Genomic DNA, 24,881 nt, shown 5'->3' with positions numbered 1-24,881 from the left:
GCACAGCCAAAGAAACCATCAACAAAATGAAAAGGCAACCTACTGAGTGGGAGAGAATATTTGCAAGGCATATATCTGATAAAGGACTAATATCCAAATTATATAAAGAATTCATATAGTTTGATAGCAAACCCCCCCCCCCCCAAACAATCCAATTAGAAAATAGGCATCCCGGCTGGGCATGGCTCAGTGGTTGAGTGTCGACCTAGGATCCAGGAGGTCAAGGTTCGATTCCCAGTCAGGGCACAGGCCTGGGCTGCGGGCTTGATCCCCAGCAGAGGTGTGCAGGAGGCAGCCGATCAATGACAACTCTTTCATCATTGATGTTTCTCTCTCTCCCCCTCTCCCTTCCTCTATCTGAAATCAATAAAGATTTTTTTTATTTTATTTTTTTTTAATATATCTTTATTGATTTCAGAGAGAGGAAAGGAGAGGGAGAGAGATAAACATCACTGATGAGAGCGTCATTGATCGGCTGCAGCCCACAACCCGGGCATGTGCCCTGACTAGGAATCGAATCCCAATCGCCTGGATCCTAGGTCGACGCTCAATTGCTGAGCCACGCCGGGCAAGATAGATTTTTTTAAAAAATAGGCAGAAGGTCTAAATAGACTTTTTTTAAAGAAAGCAAACACCCCTAAGGGACCATGAAGAAGAGGATCTTTTCCTTACCCAAGCCACTTTCTGTAAGACGCCGGTTTGTTTAACTGGCTTATCCCACTATCATCTGAAAGTGACCACTGCTTGGCTCTGTTCTGGGAGCTATAGATGGAAATATGAGGGGTGTGGCCCCTGTCTTTGAGGGGTTCCCACTCTGGTAGTGGAGACAGAGTACAAAGAAACTGCTGTTGACCTTTCAATGACACAGGTTCGAACTTCACGGGTCCACTTATACATGGATTTTCTTCAGTACCTAGTATAAATGTATTTTCTCTTCCTCATGGTTTTCTTCATAACATTTCCTTTTCTCTAAGCTTCCATTATGAGAGGAATATAGCACATAATACATATAATATACAGGATGTTTATGTTATCGGTAAGGCTTCTGGTTAACAGTAAGCTATTAGTAGTTAAGTTTTGGGGAGTCTAAATTAATACAGGGATTTAGACTGTGGGTCGAGGGGAGGGGTTGATGCCCTTACCCTTGCACCGTAAGGGTCAACTGTTTCAATGTAATGAGAGTCCTTAGCACTTCGAGTGAGGCTCCTTGGAGTGCGTAAGGAGGTAAGGATAGCTTCATAGAGAAGTTTTATTGGGTCCAGGGCCCACAGGAGGGGGGGGGGGGCACCTGGCAGAGGGTCGTCCTGCACTCAATTTGCCTGGAGGGCAGTGGGTGGGTGGGAGAAATCCTGAAGAGGTTAGGAAGGGGGAGGGGGGGTGGATCATCTTGCTTTAACTCCTCAGAGTTTAATTTTTCTAAACTGTAAATCTAATTATGTAATCATCCTGCTTAAATCTCTTGATTAGTCTTTATTGCCCTCTTAGGGAAAATTACTCTGTTCATTAGGTGGTGAGAAGGTTAGAGAGACTGAGAGTGGAGGCAGGGTGCTCCTGAGGAGGCCACTGCAGAAGCCCTGGGTGGAGGTGACGGGGCATCAGCAGGTAGTGCAGGTGGCAAGTATTTGAAATAAGGAGAAAAGAGGGTCAGAGAGGGAGAGTAGCATGGGTATTAAGGGGGCACATGCCGTCAGGATGGGTGGGTGGGTAACATTTTCAGTGTCTTCTCCCTCATCCCAAAGTCAGGGTCAAGCCCTGATGCAGCACCCTGACCACTCTGCCCTGAACTCTAAAGGGTCAGAGTTTAGGCCCCTTCCTGACTCTGCAGCCCACCCAACTGGTGCAACTGATCTGGTCACTTCTTGCCCTGGGCCTGAAATTGCCAATCTTAGCCTGAGACTATAGTGCCACCATCTTGGGTATCTTAGCCTCTTTGAAATAGCCTAAAGGCCAATTAAATATATAAGACAATTTTACTTCAGAGTCAGATGGACCTGAGTCTAAACTCTGCCTCTAGTACCGACCAGCTATGTGAACTTAGTATCTCTGAGCTTCAGTTTCCTCATCTGTAAAATGGAAATCACACTAATCTCTTGCATAATGTAAGGATTAAACAAAATCCTCCTGCACAGTGCCTGGCACAGGGCAAGTGATCAATAACTGGTTTCTGCTGTTGTCTTCTCTGCCTCTCCGTCTTGTGTTGCACTTTCCCAAGGTCACAGAGGACAGTAACAGGTTGATACCTCTCCTAATGGGTTTCCAGGCTGATTCTGAACCAGACGTCTCCCCATTAGGAATTATTATTACACTTCTTCCATTTTGATCCATTTACATAATATCTCTGGTCTTGGCTGACTCAGAACTGAAGGAATAATCAGAATTAAGAGGTTTTCTGATACTGAAATAAGCTGGAGGATGAGTGGTCCCAATGGAATGACTTTCCCTGCCTACAGTAATTGGCTGTTGCTAGGGAAATATTTCCAATATTTACACATTTGAAGGGACTTGGCAATTCACTATCATTTTATTAGAATGATATTTACAATTCATAAATGTAAAGTCACCAGAGTTACTGGGACGGGATGGGTAAGAATTAGAAATGAATCTACAGTGGCTGCAATGCATACTTCAGACAGGATGAAATAAAATTATTTAGAACAACAAGCACAATGCAGTGGGAAGTTACTGACATAAGTGAAGCTACATTATCAAAATGTGCTTGTTGGGCAACTGCTTCCTACAAGCAGAGGTGACTTTCTAGAGAAAACAGAACTTGGAGGGTCAATGCCCAGAGGACTAGATGATGTCACTGATATTGGCATATGAACTAACTAAACCTATCAATTAATTTATCTGTCTAGATAACTATTAGAAAGCCCCTTAGTCTCTACAGTTAGTGAGCAGAGGTGTACCTATGAGATTCCCATACTTTACCCAACTTTCAGGACACAGAACTCATTGCAGACAGACCAAGTCTGTACATTCACACCAGTCTATTTGAGAAGAAGCACACAAAATGAAGCAAACTGGAATTAGTAATGGGTGACTTTAATGATAAATGTTCAACACCTACTCCTGAGAAATTCAAAGAGCCATGGCAGTTTGTTTTTGTTGGGCCAGGCAGATAGACCTAATTTAAACAAAGCGTTGGAGTTACTGTACAGTAGATCCTCTGTGTCTTTGGTAGGTACAAAACCATTCTCTTTCGGGCCAGTTTAAGTTAGATTGTGGGTGTTGTCCAGAAGCAGTTAGATTGCGTGGACATGTGGAAGACCCCTTTTCCAATTCCTTCTAGTAACCAAGCTTCTTGTGTCCTAATTTAGAAGAGAGATTTTTTTCCAGCTGAACAATTATGTTGACTGAGTTCAGCCCAGTTTCAAGTGCGTTCCTGAGTAGAGAAAGCCAACTTTCCCAGGGTCTCATCTGTCGCCTGGGTAAGGAGATATCCAGTTTGCAGACCTGCAGAAATAGGAAATCAAATTCTAGGTGGGAAGGAGTTATTTCTTTGCGAGAGCACCTTGCATGGGGCAGTTTTGGAGCATGAACAGGCCATGATACCTGCTCTCACCGAGTCAATGGCTCAAGGTGGGAAACAAGGATGGGGCTCCCCACACCGCTCCAGGAGTGGAGTGGAAGCACTGGAGGGGACAAAGGACTTAATACCTTAGCGGCCTTAAATTAGCGCTTTGCTGCACAAGTAACCTTTGCTGTGGTGGGAAATGAGAACAAAGGGAAAGGGTCCTTTCTGTTATGTTCCAAAGCTTGACAACTTTAGGAAAAAGCCTCAGCGTGGGAAGTTCGGGTCAGAGCCCATTAAAATAGAGAGCAGGTCCTCAGAACTATTTGAGCAGCATTCATTCAACAAGTATTTCCTGAGCACCTTCTGTTAATGAGTTCCCACCTCAGTGCTGGGAATGGACATTTTTGCCTTCATTTACAGATGGCTCAGAGAAGTGAAATGAGTTGTCTAAACCACACAACTAATACACAGGCAGTGGACCTGGAATTTTAGTCAAGACATGTTCTTTTCTAAAAATGACATCTTTATCCCAGCCAGAACATATTTCATTTTTAGAAGTCCCCTAGGCATCATTCTAAGTGCAGAACCTTCATCTCAGATGTGGAATCTGAGGCTCAGGCAAGTCTGATTCAATCTGACTTGAGTCCATAAACATTTACGTGTTAGGCACTGTGCAAGAAGAATCCATAAGTAGGAAACCTCAGGCCAGCTAGGGATACACACATACCCAGCACGGCTGGCTATTGCAATGCACAGGTGTGGAATCGCAGACCCTCAGTGGATCCTGCTGATTGATTTGGCCACAGGTGCCTCTACTGAGCATCCATCCAGCAAAGGAAGCCCCTGATGTTGTTTAAATAATTGAGTTTCTTCTCCAGTGCTCTAAAGGTTAATTTTGAGACTCCCAGTCGCTACTGGCTTTGGATCATAGGCCAGATAGGAGTATAAACCCAAAAGTAAGTAGATTCTGAACTTCAGAGGCAGGGCAGGGCACAGGCTGGAGACTGAAATTGCCAAAGCTGCCCCACCTCTAGCCCCAGTCTCTTCTCAGAGAAGTATCTCAGGACAAGAATTGGAGCAAAGGAGGGGCTCCTTTCCTCTGTGGTTCGACAGGGATGGAGAAGGAAGCAGGGTGAGGTGGCGATCACGTCCGTGGTAAGAAGAGAGATGCTAAGGACATAGTTAAAATTAAGTGTCCCAGGGGCCTTCCTTCTAAAGACAGCAAGTATTTGAGAAGTCAGTAAAGGACATCAGTATAAAACTTTATATCCATTCATTCATTTATTCAATTAATCACTCATTCACGTAGCAATGGAAAAGTACATATTTTCAATTCTAATTTTTTTCATTGTGAAGCGTGTGATGTGGGGGAAATCAGATTGTAGACATCTCATATTCGTGAGCACCTTTCCCTCCTTTGATTCTGGACTGCGTTACTTTGAACAAGCGATTGATCCTCTCTGAATCGTAGGCTCTTCGCCTGCAGCTCAGGTCTGCTGCCATCCCTGCCCTGTCCCTCTACCAGTCCATAGGAGAATGGGGTAATGGGCTGGAAGTGGAACCGTGGGCTCCAGGAGGGATCCACAGAGCAACTGCACTCCGAGTGAGTAGCCACTGAGAACTTTAAACTTAACTCTGCAGTGCTGGCAAAAATAGATGTGATTCCCAGAGCACTGGAGGAGAAAAGTGATTATGTAAATGCTACCAGGTGCTTCCTTCGTTTGATGGGTGCTCAGGGATCAGGACAAGCTCGTTCATTGCTGTTTCCAAGCTGTCATTCACAGTGATTTGCACAGAGTCCGTTAATGAAGAACCGAATGAAGGGTTCAGATGTCTATTTTGTCCATTTATTAGTTAATCTTTAAAGCACCTTATACAGCTGAATGCAAGCTACCAGTCCACAAATGCATATATGTTTCATGCATACCTTGGTTTTCTTTGGAAATAATTTCACTTGATCTACTAAGGGGTAGTAAGATACAGACAAATTTTAGAGAGTAAAACAAAGTTCTCTTTCCTCTGGGATGCTCCTAGGGTAAGTGTCCCCACCCCTTTCCCTCCCCAGACACACACCTGTCGGCTTCCAGATGTAATGCTCCAGAGCTGACAGCACATCAGGTGAACAACCGAAACATTATCCTGAGGAATGTCAGATTCCACTGCCTAGTGCTTATAATTTGACTGTTATTTAGCATTTATGGATAACACGCATACTTACAAATTGTTTTACAATCATTTTATAGTTGCTGTGTGAGAGATAATTAAAACAAAACCATTTTTAATGAAGCTACTTGAAGGGACAAAGCTGTTGTGCCAATAATGTGCTATATAAATGCAAATTACCAGGATTCGTATTCTAGTGAAAACTGCTTATATCATTTTTCATGAGACCGACATGTAAATATTATAATAATTCCCTGATTTATAGAGCACTTGTCTCCCTAAAAGATAGCCATACCTAGCTGTGCATTATTACACAGATCTTCCCATCTCTCAGGGATGAGTAAATCCCTTTATTCACTGATCCTACAACAACGCCCAGCTCAGGATAAGTCTTCAGTGTTTAACAGTTGACTGACTGACTGACTGGCTGACTGAATAAGTTGACATTTTAACAAGATTCATAGCCCCTGCCGGGTAGCCCAGTTGGTTAGAGCATCGTCCCGATATGCCAAGGTTGCAGGTTCCATCCCCCATCAGGGCACATACAAGAATCAACCAATGACGCAGAAATAAATGGAACAACAAGTGGATGTCTCTCTCTCTCAAATCAATCAATAAATAAAAATTAACAAGATCCGTAAACATCATTAACCCTTCATACAGAGAATGAGGGTTGGGGAGAGGATTGTCATGAAGTGTAAAAAGTTAAAGTATTTGGCGAATCACTGAAGTCAAAAGACTTAGCAAGAATGAAAGTCATGAAAACAGAAGGAACATGAGCTAAGGTTAGTCAGGTGAGTTGAGGCTATCATCAACATATGGAAGAAAACTATTTCTCTTTTTAAAATCTTCTTGAATGATGTGAGAGAGAGGAGGAGGGAGGGAGGGGGTGGGAAAAAGAGAGAGAAAAAAACATCAATTTGTTGTTTCACTTATTTACACATTCATTGGTTACTTCTTGTATGTACCCTGACTGGGGATCGAACCCATAACCTTGGAGTATCGGGGTGATGCTCTAACCAACTGAGCTATCCTGCCAGGGCGAGGAAATCTATATTTTTAACATTCAGTAAATGAAGCCAAAAACGAAGAAATAATGAGAAAATTCACTAGTAATTGCTGAGGTTAATGTTCTGGAGAAGTAACCCCAACTGAGCAATAATCTGTACATTTTAAGTGCTGAAGAAGCCAATAAAAATGTAATCTCAGGGGAATTGTGTCTTCATTAGCTTGGATAAAGCAGCAGCCTCATCAGTGGCGTGAACAGAGCAATCTACGGTTTACATTCTACAGGATCCCTGTTTTATCATTAAAAAAGCTCATCGTAGATGCACCACATATATTTAGGGAATCCTTTATTAGAGGCACACTATTAACCACTCATGGTACTAATGTACTGAGAAATACAGTTTGGAAAATACTGGTTTAGAGCGTAGAAAAATAGAACAGAAAAGCCATCCCCAAGGTGCTCATGTTTTTCATAAGGAAACAAATCACACTCCTGTTTATCTTTAGCACTTAACAGTCACAAGATATGTTTGTAAACCTTCTTGAATCCCCAGATTTCTAAATAGCACCTATAGCATTCCATTTTTTCTCCTATAGAAGGTAGTATTTGATCTGGGACATTTAAATGACCCCTTTGGCCTTGGTTGATTCTGTAAAGCTATTGCTGTCACTTTTTTTCACACCATTAGAGCACAGAACAGTGCCCTGTCTCTGACCGTTGGTCCCAGGTGACCTACACCTGGGCAGAGCTGTGCGTCCCACATGCCACACAGCCACCTTGGCCCTGGATTGGGGATGATGAAGGACTCATGCCTCTGGCTGCTTTTGATGATAGTTGAACCAAGCAAGAGCCTGACTGTGTAAACTGCATAGATCATCACCACAGTTGTCACACCAATGACTTGCTTCACTAACAAGAATAAAATAACAAGAATAAAATAAGAAGAGATAACCTTGACCTTCTGACACATTTTTGAGCACTTCCCATGGATTGCTTCGTTTCATCCTTACTGCAGGCCTCTGAGCTGGGCATCCTTACAGTCCCTTTTCCCACTGAGGCCACTGAGATACAGAATCCCTTAGGAACCCGCTTCCCTAGCATAATGCAAATGCCTCTCACCATTTCCAGGTCTTTATGGTAAAGGTGGCACTTTACCTTGGCCTTTGAGAGAACGTTGGGTATTTTCAATCATAATAAATAGGCTGAGACTCTTAAGCAAAAGGAGGTTTAAAAGATCCCTCGAGCTTGAAACGAAGGTCACAAGGTCAACTGTCGAAACATCAATAGCCTTCTTTCCTCCAATAACTTTAGCAACTTATGGCACAGAATTGATCAACTGAGTACAGCTTTCAGGTATGGCCTGTATGAAAAGAACGGTTTTTACATTTTGAAATGGTTGAAAAATAATTAAAGGAAGAATGACTTATGTATGTGACATTCAGATAATATTCAAATTTCCAGTGTCCATAAATAAGGTTTAATTGGAACATAGCCACATCCATTCATCAACATATGTCAGTAGCTGTTTGGGGGCTACCCCAGCAGATTTGAGTAGTTACCACAGGGCCATAAAGCCTGAAATATATGGACTTTTATAGATAAGTGTGCTTGGTTTAGAGCATTGTGCTTTTTAGCGTTCATTCATCAAACATTTTTGAGCACCACTCTCTCCAGGCACTAAGGCGTCTGAGATTTAGGGAGTCAGGGGAAAAGGTGACACCAAACATACAGCATCTGAAGTTCTTTAGTAGAGAGATGAACACACAGCTGAAGGAGTGTGGGGAGGGAGCGGAAGGGTTCTGTAAAGGTTTCAGGAAAGAGCCCATCAGGTTCTCAGACATACCAGTCACACCCTGAGAGGCGGGGCAGACCATCTGGCATCACTATTTTGCAGATAAAGATCCAGAAGCTCAGAGAGGCCAGTGGCTTGCTGCAGGCCAATTGGTAAAGCAGGGTCAGGGCGGGGCTAGAACCCACTTCTAGGCTTCCCATGTCCAGACCCATGTGACTTACGGAAGGAGGCTGCGTGAGAACAAGGGAAGAGCCATCTGCACAATGTCAACATAAGGAACATTCAAACCTGTGAAAAATTTTTGTGAGTTTATTTGAGCCAAACTGTCAACAGTTGTCGGGAAGCAAAACCTCAATGGATTAAGATAATGCTCCAGAGAATGGCAGTTTTGCACCTTAGTTTATACAAAAAAGGGGACGCATGTGGGGAGGGAGGTGGGAGAAAGCAAAGTGGGGAAACCTCTGGAGTTGGATGAAAAGTAAAATGATAGACACATGCTTCTTTTACATAGGTGGGTATAGAATAGTTAACAGTCAATAATTAACTCAAAAACAATGAGGGGATTTGTGTTCTCTGCAGAGCAGTGCCTGTGCTTTGAGGGGTCCAGAAAGAGGAAAATTACTTTGACATTCCAGTGATGCAAAAAGACAACAGACAGGCTCAGTTAAGGTAAAGATTGACCTTTGTCAGGGAAGATACTGGCCTAGGACATGACTACCCACTATAAAATGCTTTTAGTTAAAAAGTTTTCATTTCAGACCATCCTTTGTGGTTCCTTTAGGTCTCTGAGTTTGCAAGGCCTCCCCGGAGCTAGTCAGGTTAGCATGTGGCCCCTTTTCGTCAACGCACAGCAGGGTGGGAGGGCAAGCAGAGGAGAAAGGCCAGGCGACCGTTCCAAGGATTAAGTCAGATTCAGTCCTGGAGACAACTAGGAGTGGGAACTTGAAGTGCTTGCTGGGACCGGCCAACTGTGACTTCTGAGTGACCACTCAAGAATGTAGGCAATTTCTTTATGAACTGGAATTTACTGTTCCGAGAACTTTGTGCTGTTTGTATTTTAGGAAAACCGGTGCCAAAGCCTGGATTTTGTTACCTGCTTTGAAACCATTGGTAATATCCCAAGTTTTTGGTCTGGTTTATTTCCATCGCTCTGTTTAGGACACATCCATTGGAGCCTGGAAGGGGAGGGTTGTCCTTTTAAGTTTAGCCATTTTCCAAGCACTTTTTATTTGTTTTGTTTCATTTTAGCAAATGTGTTAAATGTTTACCATGTGTAAGAAACTTTTACATTACATCATTTCAATAAATCGTGGTTAGGTGTAAGTGGCAATTGTGTTGAGCATATAAATGTTTTTTCTCACTTCATTCTCGTAACAACCCTCTGAAATACAGATTTGTGAGTTTAAAAGAGGGAGATCAGGATACGAGTGGAAAAGGAAAAGGGAATTGATCTTAATTGGGGGCCGGTTATGGAATTCAGAAGGTGTTTCCTAGTTTTTGCTCTTATGAATAATGCTGCAGAGAGTAACATCAGTTTTCCTAAAATAGCACCGAAATAAAAACATTTTATCATGCAAAAATATTCATCTAAGTTGTTGATTAACATTGACACCGCTGAGACTACCCTGTATTCCTCCAGGGGCTTCTGAATGTCCCCAGGGAAGGTCATAGAGCAAGCTGACCCCTAGCCTGACCTTGGTAAGGGCACTCACCTCTCCACCTCCCGCCCCAGGGGAGAACGTCAGCATCCATTGAAAACCTGTGGCTGGGGACATAACACTCTGGGGGCTCCACAGCCTTGAGTCCCTGCCCAGTTCTTCCCCCTCCCCCCATCCTACTCCCCACTCTGACCTGGCTCAGACTGCTCCAGGGTCCTTGGCGCTTCGCTGCTGCTGAGCCTATGCCCTGAGAGCAGGCAGGGGAGTCTCTACTTCCACTTTGTCACTTGAGATTTTCCATTCTGACAATGGAAATCTACCTGGGTGAAACTAGAGCATTTGCAGAAAGTCAATATTCTTACTAATTAAAGTTTACAGCATGTAAAAAATTCACCTTTAAGGAGCTATGATTTATTTTCCCATCCAGGTCCCTTGATGTTGTAATTAATAAATGAAAATCCAATAACTTTCTTTACCACGCCGAGATGCTCTTTGCCTTATCTCTGCATTCCTATAAGTCTACAAGAGAGACTGAATAGAAATTAGACATGGGGCCTGGCTGGGCGTGGCTCAGCAGTTGAGCATCAACCTGGGATCCAGATGATCGGGGTTCAATTCCTGGTCAGGGCACATGCCCGGGTTGTGGGCTAGGCAGCTGATCAATGGCTCTCTCATCACTGATGTTTCTATCTCTCTCTCTCCCCCTCTTTTCCTCTCCTGGAATCAATAAAAATATATTTAAAAAAAAAAAAGAAATTAGACATGGGAATATTAGTCTATCCCAGGGATTGATAACTAGGGCAAGGGAGCACAGGAGGACCTGGGCTTCTGCATACAGCACAGCGCAACATACAGAACACAGGCTGCCTGGGAATGTAACTCTAGTTTGCTACTCACTAGCTCTGTGGTCTTGGGCAAGTCATTGAATTTTTCTGAGTCTCAGTGTCCTCATCTGTACAATAAGGATGATACCGGTACTTACCTTTAGATACCAGTGCCTCGGATCATGAATATTAAATTAATTAATCCATAGAAAGGGTTTAAAACAGTGTCTGAACATAAGCACCCAATAGATATATTAGCTGTTATGGTTCCTTATACTTGCCACTGAATTATAGAAAGGAAGCACCCAAGTAAGAGCTGCCCTGAGTAAAAACATGTCCGTGTTCATAGACAGATTATTCACTAGGCAGCTGGTTCTCCACCTGAAATAAAATGTATTAACCATTAACCATCGATGTGGATGAACCATTCATATATGCTTTTCATCCACTCACTGCATGTGGCAAATACTGAGATCCAGGTATAAAACCTATTCCTTCATTTGTCAGACTCTGGGCTAGAGTGCAGAGGTCCATATAGCATGTGTCTAAATATTTAACAATCATAAATCAAGGTAAAAAAATTACATAAAATGTTTTAGTCTGCTTTGAGAAATTCACTTTCAAGATGACCTGGAAAGCCAGGTGTGTTTTTCTCTCCACTACCACAAATTATGCAGCCTAATTTCCCACATTTGGGGAAATCGCAGGGGTCAGCACATTGGACTGCAATGGATAAGCCTTGTCCTGGGAAAACCACCTTCATGGTAAGTATTGGAAAGCCAGGTCTGAGTTTAGAATTCTTGGAATTCTCAGAGTTCTGTGCTCTAGTCAACTGAGCCACCCAGCTGGGGCTTAGAGACTACTGGATCAGAAATCATAATCTGGGTTCGAATCTCCAGTCTTCCACCTGGGAAAGGGAAGCCAGGCTGATGGAGGGGAACTGCTCTGAACCTCTGCTTTCCCCACTGAAGAAGACAATAATATGGCCAGCTGACTACACACGGATACCTCCTGGAATTTTTAATATTCTGTGAGTCAGCCACTATTGTGAGAGCATCTTATATTAACTCAGGTTATCTCAGAACCCTCTGAAAGGGTACTAATTTTGACCTGTTTTGACAGGTGAGGAAACTGAGGCACAAAGATGTTAAGTAATTTATTTGCTCAAGGCCACCCAGCTAGTAAGAGCTGAGTCAGGCTGTGCAGAGCTGGTGTGCTCACCACCCACTGCAGCTGCCTCCGGGCACCAGGAGACCTACCACTTACGGCAGAAAGCCCACCTTGTAGACATGTTATGTTTAATGATCCCCAAAGCCTGCAATGTTGTTATCACAACTTTTTTATGGCTGGGGCTTTGGATGCTCTCAAAGGTTAAGTCACTTGTCCAGGAGCACAGAGACACTCTGGGGCAGAGCTGGGCATAGTCCACTGTCTCCAAAGTCTGCTGTCTTTCTTCCACATCAAGGTACTATCTCAAAAGAAGGTAACACATAATGTTTGGTAACTTGTAAAACTCTGTATCAACAATAGCATTGCCATTCTAGGTGGTTCTGGTTCTCTCCAGAACTCAGAGCTTCCCACTGCTTTTACAGATAGAAAACTATGTTTTAAGAAAACTATGTTTCAGAGCAGTCAGTTAATTGGCCAGCCTCACAGATAGGAAATAGGAGAGCTGGCATTGGAATCAGCCGGGCCTGGCCCCAGGGAGTCACCGTGTTCTCTATGCCCTTCACCCTTGGGCCCAGAGTTGCTTTGCATGAAGATGGTGTTTCATGGTGTTTCCTTCTACAGAGTTGATTTTATTCAGAGATTTTGGTAAAATATTTTTTTTATGTTAAGCATAGTGATGGAATGCAGCATTCATACGAGTTTTATAATAAAACAGGAGACTTCAAAACAATTTTGCTTTTGCTACTGGAGCTTTGGACTATCCCCTCAGTCCCTCCGGGACCTAGTTAGTCCTCTTGGCCGGTAGTGAGGGAACTTGGGAAGTCTGAGAAGCTCCTCCTCTATCATGCTCCAAAATCCTAGGGACAAGTTGCAGATACAGGGGTATCTGTATCTTCTGGCTGTTTTTGTCCTGGTGGAGGTACCCATTGCTTATATGTGAATAAAACTGCTCAGAACACGAGGCAAGAGGTGGAGGTGTTTTATCTTGTGTGTGTGTCTTTTGCCCCATTTTGCATCCTGCAAGCAGAGGCTCTAGGGTGTTGGTGAGAGATGCTTCCTTCCTAACTCTGACTTCCCTGCATGTATTTTCCCTTCTCGACCACTGGGGGTCGCAAGTGCCCACAATAACGTGCCCTCTCTTACTGAGGAAGCAAAGTTCTTTTTCTTGAATGAGACCTGTGCCTGACTGAAACAAGCTAGTTTTATTCCTTTGTTGATGAAAGAAAAAAGGGGTCACGGGTGGGGGACATTGTGGGCCATGGGAGTGGGGAAAAGAAGGAGGCAGAGCTTGGAGTCACAGGGCAGGAAGGTGTGTCTCCTCCTTGGGAAGCTGCCACCTCCCTGCTGGCGACCACTTGGGGTGGGCATAAGTGGGTATAAAGTAAGTGTGGGACAGTGGGGAAAACTGCCTGTGTTAACCCATCTCCTTCACCTCCAGGCTAAATAGCCTTCCTATGTGCTGCTAATGGCAGCCAGGGTGAAGAACTGTCTTAGGGTGAGGTTGTATTTTACAGGAGAATCAACTTAAAGAAAAACATTGAATAAGAAAAGATTTAGGATATCCGTGTACGTGGCCAAAGGGTGAGTGACTGGAACTTGGGAAACAGTTCATTTCATTGGATCTTTCTCTTCCACGAGGCTGGGAACCCCTGTTCTCAGACTTTGTGTCCTGTCAACTGATCATTGTTGGCACCAATTCAACGCCAACAGGAATCCCTATTCCGGGATGTGGTGAAGAGGGAAATTTCATTCTGTGCAAACAGCTCAGTTGTGATACACCACGCCTGCGAGAACAGCACGGCTGTGCAACAGCTCAGCAGCCTTACAGCTCAATTAGGAAGCAGCGGGGCTGCGAAACAGCAGGGCTGTTAGGAGGTGCTGGGCAAGGTGGCCCTGGGTGAGGCGGCCCCGGGCCAGGCCCCTGTGCGGCCAGACAGCTCTGCTCTGTGCAGAGCCGTCTGCTTACTTTACCCTGCGCTGGTCTGCACCAGTCTGCACCAGTCTGCACTGGTCTGCACTGGTGAGGTATCTTTGGTGTTTCAGCTCCAGCTGGGAAACAGTCTTCAGTCAGGTGGAAAGGGAAAGTAGGCTCCCTGAGCCAGAGGGGAGCTGACTTATATGGATAATAGTCCCTACCTGTGGACCCCGATTGGTCTGTCCTCATGCAAACGACGACTCCAAATCCTCAGAGTTTTGTCCAAAAGACACTGTCTTCCTTGGTCAGAATTGAGCCGTGCTGATTGGTTGGTAAGATGTTGATGGGAATATAGCTGCACAGCTCCTCCTGGATGGGGAAAGTCTCAGTCCTATTGGTTGAAATAGGACTCTGCAAACTCCTTGGTAAGAACTGGCTCAGGTGGCAGAAACTCAGTGCAGCCAGGCGGTCCAGTGCCCGTGGCAAGCAGCTTACTGCTCCCTGAAGTGTGGTTTGCAGAAATGGCTGCTAGCCTCTATGTGGTGGTGTTGTTTTTTTGTTTTTAATTTTAGCTCAGTTTGCCACCAGGAGCCCTTCTTAATAGGCATCTTCTTTCTCAGGGTCCACAATTCCCGGTGACTGGTGTAGCTCCTGGGCCATGGTAGACTCACAGTAAGTGCTAAAAGGAAGTAGTAAGGGAATGAGAAAGGACAGGGAAAGGAGGGAAGAACAAATGGAAGGTGTCTGTGGTAGATGGCCACCCATCTTCTGGTATCCATGCCCCTGGGTGACCTCTTCCCTTCACTTCCAATAAATACAATATTGCAAAAGTGATGGGCGTTGCCTCCAAGATTAAGTTAGAAAAAGCATGTAACTTCTGTCTTGAGCACACTTTCTGGCTCTCTGACTCTTGCTTTGAGGGAAGCTGCCAAGTGTCAGGTGCTCATTGGGAACATGAGCTCAGAGGCAGGGACACAGGGCATGGATGGGCACAGCCAGTGGGACCAAATCACACAGAAGGAAGGGTGCTGGGACACAGGTAGAAGTGAAGGTCAGGCAGCTGTGGGCTGGTGGAAAGAGCACTGGATGATTATTTTTCTCCTTTTATACGTGGATTTTATATACAGATAATACACTATCCTTGAAAGGACTTAATAACCCAGAGAGCTCTGCAACCTGATGGCATTTGCTCCAAAGGTGGCATTTGTTCCAAAAATATCTTAAGGCGAATGAGGCTTTGGGGTCCCCAACTCAGATCTTGCAGGAGCCGGGCACGCACGATGGATGAGTGAGTCAGCTTGGGCTGGACCTGAGGCACAGCCCTTCCTCAGAGGGCAGCTGCCACACAGCCCAGGCTGTGGAGGCCACGCTGGGAATCAGGCTGTGGATGTCAGAGCTTCTGATTTTTTAAAAAGAGAAGCCACATAGACTCTGGATATTTGTAAATGTTGACTCAAATTTTTTTACACTTCCAAAAAGATCATAGCTGCCAGCAGCAGATTGGGAATGGTTTTGGTAAATTTACTTTTAAAGCATTAAGGATGAAATGCCAGCGATTGGCATGAGATATGGTGTGACGCTATTTGAGGGCATCCATCAAACAGCTGGGTTGGTCATCCATGGTGGGCAGCAGGCTGCATTCAGGGGCCTCGTTTCCAGCTCGCTGCCCCTCCCGGCGAGCCCCCACCCCCAGGCAGTAATGATGAGGCGATGCTCATCCATGCCCCACTTTCTTCCCCAGGGAAGGGCCCTGCCCTCTAAGAAAAACCTGCCACAGCTACTGCCTTGGGGAAGAGCTTCCTCCTCAATTTGAGGGAAATAAATCCTTTCTATGAGTCTTCTAGATGCAGATATGCAGGAATCGAAGTGAGAAAAACTGGAGGCAGGTCTGGTTCTGCCTCTCCCTTCCAGTGTCCCCACTGCACCCCGTCTCCCACCCACACAGGAGGAGGCGACGAGGGAGGGCTGTGAGGGGGCCAGAGCAATGGGAGGTGCTCCAGTGAGTCTCCACCCCACAGGGAAAGGTTTCCATTCGCTCCAGGAGCACCCTTAAACACTACTGCATGCTCCACACCATGTTGGGCACGAATGGGGCTGAAAAACGAAAAGGAAGGCACAGTCCATCCTCAGACTGTCCTGGTCTGATGAGGGAGAGTGTGCATTTATTAGAAACCAGTAGGGAGCCAAATGGGGTCTGAAATAAAGGAAAAGAGGACTGAAGAGAGATGTCAGCATAAGCAAGAATGAAATCAGTGTTCCTCCAGGATACTTGGGGGGTCATTTCCTGAGCCTTAACATCATCCCTCTGCCTTAGCCTCAGGATTCTCTGTCTCTCCCAGGGAGCATCAATTTTATTGGAAAAGTAGTTATAGAGTTTTAACTATCATATTTTCTAAAATAAAAAAAAATCTAGATAGATGGTAAAACCATCAGATTTTTCTCCCTAATTCTTAAAATTATTTATATGAAAAAATTTACAAAGGCATACAAATTAGATCACATCTGATTACCCAATTCACCAGTTGTCCGTATTGGGAAAAGGTACAATTAGGTGTACTGGGACATCTGGAACAGATATCCTGTAATGTCATTTGCTGCTCTGTCAGTGCCTTCCCTGTTCACCCTTGGCATGACTGACTGCCAAAATTTGGCTGATTCTCTTTGAGAAAGGGGGCTTGAGCTGAGTAATTGAAAAGATTATAAATCCATCTCTAGACTAAATTGGCTGATGTCCATGGTATATAATAGGTACTTAACATATGTTCAACCTTGTTCCCTCTTTCCCATTATAAAACCATATTTGTGGGGTAGGAAAGAAAATCAACCATAGGTTTTCCATATCCTTGCTACTAATTTCAAAGAAGGGTGAATTTCCTTCCTCCCGTTGAAGAGAGTGGTCAAGAAAAGAAACACTGGGAGAGTTCTGCTAATGAGGTTGATGGGTAAGGAGGTTCTCAGGGGGCTGCATTTCTCTGCTCAAGAATGGACTCAGGACAGAGAATCTGGACAGGAAGGGAAAGGCTGGGGCAAAGGAAAAATAAAGCAGGAGAGGGAGAGTCAGGACAGTTGCCGAAGGGGAAGCAACTTTAGAAAAAGAGGGAGCAGCTTAAAGTGATCTTGAAATATTTCGCCATGAGGCATGTACATAATCTCCTGCCCTGTATACTCAAGAAATTAAAAAAATATATCTACGGGTCTCTACGATGTGTTTGTAGTCATATCTGTGTTTGCTCTGAGTTGAGTAGGTGTCAGCCAGGCCGGGTCACCTAGGACTGTGCCACAAGGAGTGGTAATGACTAAAGGTAACAAAGGTGTGCTGACTGCAATTTTACCAGCCAAGGTCTGACAACGGAATGAGGTACTTGATCATAAAGGAATGTCATGAAGAATCTAGGCCCCAGGATTTGCTATTGTAACAAGAAGCGTGGGCTCACTGAGAAAGGAAGAGGTTGGGGGCTGAGGCTGAAGGAAGTGAGGGTGTGTCTGGTGCATCCTGAGGGTGGAGGGGCAGGGTGAGCAAAGGCTTTGTGCAGAGACTAGATCTCCTTTCCATGTTAGAAGGAAGCCTGGGTCATCATCAGCTGTCATTTAGCTTTATGTCTGGTCAAGGGTGCAAGCTCGCTCCCTCACCCTCAGTGTGTCAGAAGACTGCAGGGAAGACCCTCAACATCACACCCCTCCAGACCAGACTGTCACACAGAGCAGCTCCAAGGTTTGGATTTTAGAAACATGTTTATGCATGCATTGGACATTTAGACTTCACTGGTTGTACTTTTTGGTGCCTGTAGATGTGGACCGGCCCCTTCCCCCACTTCCCAGCCAAGATATCTGACAGGGAAGATGATTTTGTGTGAGATGAGGAGGGCGATGACCTGGGATACTCTGAAGAATGTAACTGAGCCAAATGCGGATTTGGAGAATCAATACTATGACTCCAGAGCCTTAAAAGAAGATCACCCAAAAGCAGCATTAAGCAGTTTCCGGAAGGTTGTGGAAGTTACAGGTGAAAGGGGGAATAGAGATTTAAAGCACTGAAACAGATGATTAAGAATAATGTCAACCCCTGGCCGGGTAGCTTAGTTGGTTAGAGCCTCGTCTGGATATGCCAAGGTTGCAGGTTCGATCCCCAGTCAGGGCACATACAAGAATCAACCAATGAATGTTTAAATAAGTGGAACAACAAATCAGTGCTTCTCTCTCCCTGTGTGTCACTAAAAATCAATAAATTTTAAAAAATAGATTAACTTCAAGTTGACAAACTATCCAGAAATGATGAACAGATATAAACAACTATTGACCTGCATTCAGAGTACAGTCACAAGAAATTATTCTGAAAAATCCTGTTCTTGATTATATCTCCACTTCTAAATAAGTAGATTTACTGTAGGATTTCTATGAAACAACACTGGAAGCTTTAAAAGATCTAAGAATGATAGGCTGTGGTTTAAGACAAACACAAAGCTTGGAAAATTGTATTTAGAATGAGAAGAGTATGGAAAGCTTCAAAAATTTTACACCAGGTACTTCAGTCCTGCCAGACTGAGGATGGAGAAGATGACCTAAAAAAGGGCCCACAGTCATTAGAAATATATGCTTTGGAAATTCAAATGCACACGGCACACAAAAATAACAAAAATCTTGAAGCGCTCTCTGAACAGTCACTTCACAGCAAGCCCGCCATCCCTCATCCACTGCTCGTGGGAGCCATCGGAGAATGTGGTGGAAGCATGCACTTGAGAGACGGTGAGTTTGAAAAGGCACACACTGAGTTTTTTTCTGAAGCCTCCAAGAGTTATGATGAATGAGAAAGTCCATGACAAGCCACTTGCATAAGATATTTGGTCTTAGCAAATATGCAAGTGAAATCAGGAATACATCCATTTGACTCACAGGAGGCCAAACAGTACAAAAATGAACCAGAAATTCTCGCCATGACAAGTGTAGTAAGTGCCTATCAGAATAATGACTTTACTGAATTGGAAAAGTTTCTGAAAAAAATCACAGCAACATTATGGATGATTCTTTCATAAAGGAACACATCGAGGAGCTTTTGGGAAACACTGAACTCAAGTGCTCATAAAATTAACCAAGCCTTACGCAAGAATACATCTTCCTTTTATTTCTAAGAAGGCCAGCACCGATGTAGCTGGCGGGGAGAGCTTGCTGGTGCATGTTGGATAACGCTGCTCCGGGCCGAACTGACCAGGCAGCCAGCTCCTGAGCGGGATCGTCAGAAGAGGGGTGGTGCCCGACACACTGCACTAGCTGAATGAAGCAGCCGGCTACATTCTCTCACCCGGGCTGTGGTCAGTGTAATGTCTTCACAGAGAACAAGCTTTCACAGACATACTTAAGGCAACGGTGCGGAGATGTAGTTCTTAGGAGAACTGGGAATGGCAAAACTACTGTCAGTAGATGTGTCCTGAAAATTATTGGTGTTATTATGGCAGAAGTGCTGTTTTTCATCAACTGGTTTGTGTTTTGCTGCTGCATTTATCCCAAGAAACAGCTTTAATCTGCAGAGGAAACCAAAATGCCATGTATATTGACATCTTGCCCTAAACATATGACATCATAGCAATTTGTCATGGGCAACACGACCAGAGATTTTTGTCATGATTTTAAATACGCTGACAGGCTACTGTTGGTTAAATTTAAACATGATTTACCTGCAGAAATTCTCTCACAAATAACCTGCAATAACTTGAAATATATACCTTTAAATAAATAAAAAAAGGTTTTATTGATTTCAGAGATAGGAATGGAAAGGGAGAGAGAGAAACATCAATGATGAGAGAGAATCACCCATCCACTGCCTCCTGCATGCCCCCTACCTGGGATCCAGCCTGCAACTCAAGCCTGTGCCCTGACCAGGAATTGAACTGTGACCTCCAGGTTCATGGGTCAAAGCTCAACCACTGAGCCACACCAGCCGGGCTGCATACCTTTTTTAACACTTCCTTTTCTCATGTACAAATTAAAATGTTTGCTGCATTTTGCAAAATGCAAATTCTCCAAAAATGTGCCCATGATATTTCTGTACCTACAGTGTAGCAAAGGTTTAGATGAAACCCCACAATTATAGTGGCATACAGTCACTTAGGTTTCAAGGAGCAAAACAAACAGTACCAGAACTTGTAAAATAAAATAAATTTAAAATGTGGGTCTGGACATCCAATACAGGAGCTAGCCAGTTCTACTGAGTCAGTTGTCTGTGCAAAGCCAGAACACAGCAAACTCACACGGTTGGATCCTGAGGAGATGTTTGGAACTCAGGGAGGCCACATATCTTGTTCTTTGAAGAGTGAGAGTGGACAGGTGGAGCAGAGGGGTCCGAAGTCTGGCTGTGGCCCTGGCTCTCCACTGCTATCAAGTCCTGAGTAGGCCAACTTGACCTCCTGGGAACTCAATGTAAAATGAGAACATTTCTGGCTCTGCATGTGAAGATTAAATGACATACAAATGTGAAAGCCTTTTAAAATGTAACAATAATAATGAACATTTACTTAGTGTTATGAGCCAGGCATTATATCACTTCATTTGATCCGCATGATATCATTGTGACATAAGCATTATTATTCCAATTTTACACACGAGGAAACTAAAACACAGAGAGGTTAAACAGTTTGTCCAGGGTCACACAGCTAGTAGTCTGGCTCTGCAGTTAACTACCACATTATATATTTCAGAAATATTACTAACCAGGGAGACAAGCAAGGGAAAAAGGCTCCGGAATCAGACAAACGTAGGCCTATAGTTCTTAGTTCTATGGCCTTGGGAAAGTTAGTTAATATCCCTATGCCTCAGTTTCCTCATCTGTAAAATATGGATAATGAATTTGTCTACTTCAGAGACTTGTTGTTGGGCAATATGTAGGAAGTGGTAACACGTTATCTGAATATGCTCAATAAACAACTATTATTTACTGGCTGTAGCCCTGGCCAGGGCATATGGGCACAGAAGGAAAAGAAAGAGGTGTAGGAATAGAGGGTCACAATGAGAGGTCTGTGGACGTAGGCCACATAAGAGGACCGACATTTTTTGCTTTCTCCTGATGGTGAAAGTAGGTCTTGGGTACCTGAAGGATCCTGTGTACAGGAATGGGGGCAGGGACCTATTGTGTGTGTTGGCCAAAACAATGGGCAGTGAATTCTCAGGAACTTCTGCTGAGTGCTCATCAGCTCCAAGATGTCCCCGGCCCTGGATGAAGAATTCAGTCTCCTTTTAGGACAGACCATTTTCCAGATCAAACCGTTCCCCAACGGCAGATCGAAGGGAGCTGACTATCGACGGCTGGGTGTCGGTGCTCTGCCTCCTGCCTCATGTGCAGGTGATGACAGGCCTTTACAAGCAAGTTGGTTTCCCATGTTTAATCCATGTTTTCTTCAGTGACTCCTGAGGCTTGCCTGGGATCAGTGGCTTTAGGGCAAAGATACAGACATTCCCACAGGCATTATCAAGGGCTGCTTCTCCAGGCTCAGGAGCGGACTCCAATCTATGTGATAAAGACTTCAGCTAGGCTGTAGACATTAGTTTGGGGAATAGCCAGGCCAGACCTGGCCAATTAACTTGGCTGGGGAAAAAAATAGCTCTAGTTAAGCAACATGACCAGAGAGGAGACTAGAGCGAGTCATTCATGTTTAAAATTCTGCCTCAAACTGAGTGTTCCACTCACTGGCCTTGGAGGCAGAGGTGCAACATTATTAACTGTGGCCCTTTGTGGGCTGATAACAGCCAGGCTCTGGGGAAGAGGCCTGAGCTGCTAACAGCATCTCTGTGGGGCTGTGGGTATTCTGCTATAATAAACATGCCCCCGAGAAACAGGAGGAAGGTCACACAATCCATCCAGCTGAGGCTCCAGGATGATACAGGAGCACCTTTTGCCTCAGGAGATGGAGTCCACGGTGGCCCCTGAACAGTAGTGTTCTCAGCAGGGCTTTGCTTCCTTAATAGCTTACCCTTTGACCAATTTCCCTATGGTTGGGTCCGCTCATCCTCAGGTTTTAAAAAGAAGCGTAAATATTTTAAAGTAAATTTTCTCTTGTAGAAGTCAAACCATCACAACATTGGTATAACCCTTTCACTTGAATCTTTCTGCTTATGATTTTCAGCTGATAATTTATCTTTACTAGGAAAGTAAACTGTTCTGGTAAATTAAAAACTATAAACAAAAAACATCCAATAAAGTGAAAATTAAACAATTTTAATTGTATAATTTTTTTTGCTAAATAATCCATTTTGGACAGTGTGTGATAATAGAGATACACTGACCTGGTGTTCAGTGGATTCCTAGGAAAGGGTGAGCCCCTCCGGCTTGAACACTGAGCTGTTAGTTTACATTCAAATCTGAAGTACCCAGGACCGGAACTCTTACTCTGATGTTTCCCCCAAAGGGAAAGAAAGAGTCAGGAAAGGCAAAGATCATGCAACCAGCAGAGGAGATAATTTGCAGTTCTGCCTCTGCCTGGCCTGGCTTGGCGTCAGGGTCACTCTGTTGGTCTCTGCCACAGGCATGGCCAGGCAACACAAGGAAGACTGCCCCGAAAGTGAGGTTTCTGTTGTTTTCACTCTTTTCGTATATAATACCCTCTTTCCAGACTACTCTTCAATTAGGGAAAGAGCAGGGCAGCTTCATGATGCTAGGCAGTGAGATATTTTCTAAGTAATGCATAAAAACCATCTTTTTCAAAACTGAGTACCATTTTCTTGTGGAGTTTAACCTGCCCAACACTGACGAGTTTCCTTTTCTTCTCTTGAGGTGGAGAAACATCCAGAGGTTTTAATATCCCCCAGTGAAAGAGCAAAACTGCACCAGGTTTTGGATTCAGCCTAGGTTCCAATCCTAGACTTGAGACCCACTCGCTGGGCAATCTTAGGCAGGTTTCTTAACCTCTCTGAATCTGTTTCTTCACTGTACACAGTAATCACATCCATCTCATAGAGATGTGAGGGTTAAACGAAAATCCAAATGTCCCATGTGTCTAGCACATAGTAAACATTCTATATAAGCTGTGGCTGCTAATATTATCGCTTATAGTATTATTAAAGGGTGAGTGGTTGTTTCAGCCATGTTGCAAGCTGACTACCAAAAGAAAGTTTTGATTATGTTCTTTGTACATTTCATACAGAGCGGTAAAAGCCATTAGACATCCAATAAAAGAAATGGGTTCTGTTCGACATCTGGGTAACAGACTCATCTTGGCCAATCGTCAGCCAGAGACAGAGAGACAGAGACAGAGACAGAGACAGAGAGAATCAATTTGTTGTTCCACTTATTTATGCATCCATTGGTTGCTTCTTGTATGTGCCTGACCGGGGATCAAACCCACAACCCTGGGGTATCAGGACGAAGCACAAACCAACTGAGCTACCTGGCCAGGGCCCATTCTTCCTTTTTGTTTTTGTGTTTGGGGTGGGTGATGAGAGAGAATAATTTGTATTAAAACACACACATATAAATAACCTCCCAGGAATTTATTTTGTGTTCTGTTCCAGTCAATCCTCACCTTCACAGGCAAACATTGTTCTGATTTCTATCACCTTAGAATTAATGTTTCCTATTTTTGTACTTTACATAAGTAAAATTGTATAGTATATACTCTTTTGTATCTTGCTTCTTTTGTTCAATATAATAGAATGTTTTTGAGTATATCGGTACTTTTTAATGCTGAGTAGTATTCCATTATATAAATATGCCACAACTTGGTTATCCATTCATCTGTTTCCAGGTTTGGGCTACTATAAATAAGGCTGCTCTGGATATTCTTGCACAAATCTTTTTGTGGGCACATGTTTCATTCATTTCATGTGCATTTGATTTTTGATTATAGGATAGTTTATGTTTAACTCCATAAAAAAAAACTACAGCTCTTTAAAGAGGCTGCACCATTTGCATTCTGATGGAATCAGTGTATAAGAGTTCCAGGTGCTTCACCTCCTCCCAAATTTAGAATTATCAGCCTTTTTTATTTGAGTAATTCTAGTAATGCAAGAAGTGCTTAGCACAGCACTTGGCATAAAGTTGGCTTTCAAAAGAGGTTAGCTGTCGTTATCAGAGTAAATGCTCAAACATTTTACATAAAGGGCATCCAAGTTTCTTCTTTCCTATAATCATATCTTACTGTTCTTTTTGCTTTAACCCCTCCAAAAACCACATTATAATAACCTCCACTATAGACCATGCATCTATTTAAGTATTATCATGTTTAAATAGGTGCTCATAAATCTATCCAAGTAGTGTCTTGGCTTTAGAAAGAGAACGGGGCAGAGACATCACCCATGTCTCCCACCATAAACAGCTAGTGCTCAATAAATAGCACGGGTTCGCCTTTCTCCTGCAGCTGCTAGAGCGTAACTTCCTTCCCACCCTACTTTGCTCGGGGATCTGTCCCCATCCCCTGGGGATTACGTGCTCTTTGGAGCTGCACAGCTCTGTGGTACCTCAAACTTTGCTCTTCTGACAACAGCCCCTTATCTAGTCTGCAAACATGGGTGTTCCTCCCTGAGCACAGCGGGGGAGAGGGGAGGGGAATCTGGGGCCTTGGGTGTGGCTGCGCGCTCAGGCACAAAAGTCGGAGCTGGACCAGACGCGCGCTGGTCTCCGGGTGGTAACGCGAGCAGCTACGTCGCAGCTGCTCCTGGGCGAGTTGCCAAGGGACCCACTCCTTCTGCAAACCTGTACCCCAAGTCCCCCTGTGCCCATATTTCTCTCCGCCCTGTCCAGGCTTGGTTATCTCCTTTAGCTCCCTCCGCGCTGGCCGCTCCGTAGCCCACGCGGCTGGGGCGGGGAAGGGGCGGCGGGAGCGCGGGGCTCGCACTGCACCTCCTGCGGCG

General features: G+C 44.2%; 1 pseudogene across 1 annotated transcript; it reads left to right on the top strand.

Annotated features, from left to right (window-relative positions):
- Positions 1-11,691: 11,691 nt before the first annotated feature.
- Positions 11,692-19,321, top strand: LOC308564974 (COP9 signalosome complex subunit 2 pseudogene; annotated as a pseudogene). The gene is made up of 3 exons: positions 11,692-11,727; positions 17,837-18,097; positions 18,288-19,321. The product of its transcript is annotated as a COP9 signalosome complex subunit 2 pseudogene (transcript).
- The last annotated feature ends 5,560 nt before the right edge of the window (positions 19,322-24,881 follow it).

This window comes from Miniopterus schreibersii (assembly GCF_964146895.1).
Source record: "Miniopterus schreibersii genome assembly, chromosome: 12".
In the NCBI taxonomy this organism is placed as follows: domain Eukaryota; kingdom Metazoa; phylum Chordata; class Mammalia; order Chiroptera; family Miniopteridae; genus Miniopterus; species Miniopterus schreibersii.
Note: the sequence above shows the minus strand (reverse complement) of the source record. Positions and strands in the feature narration are given on the sequence as shown.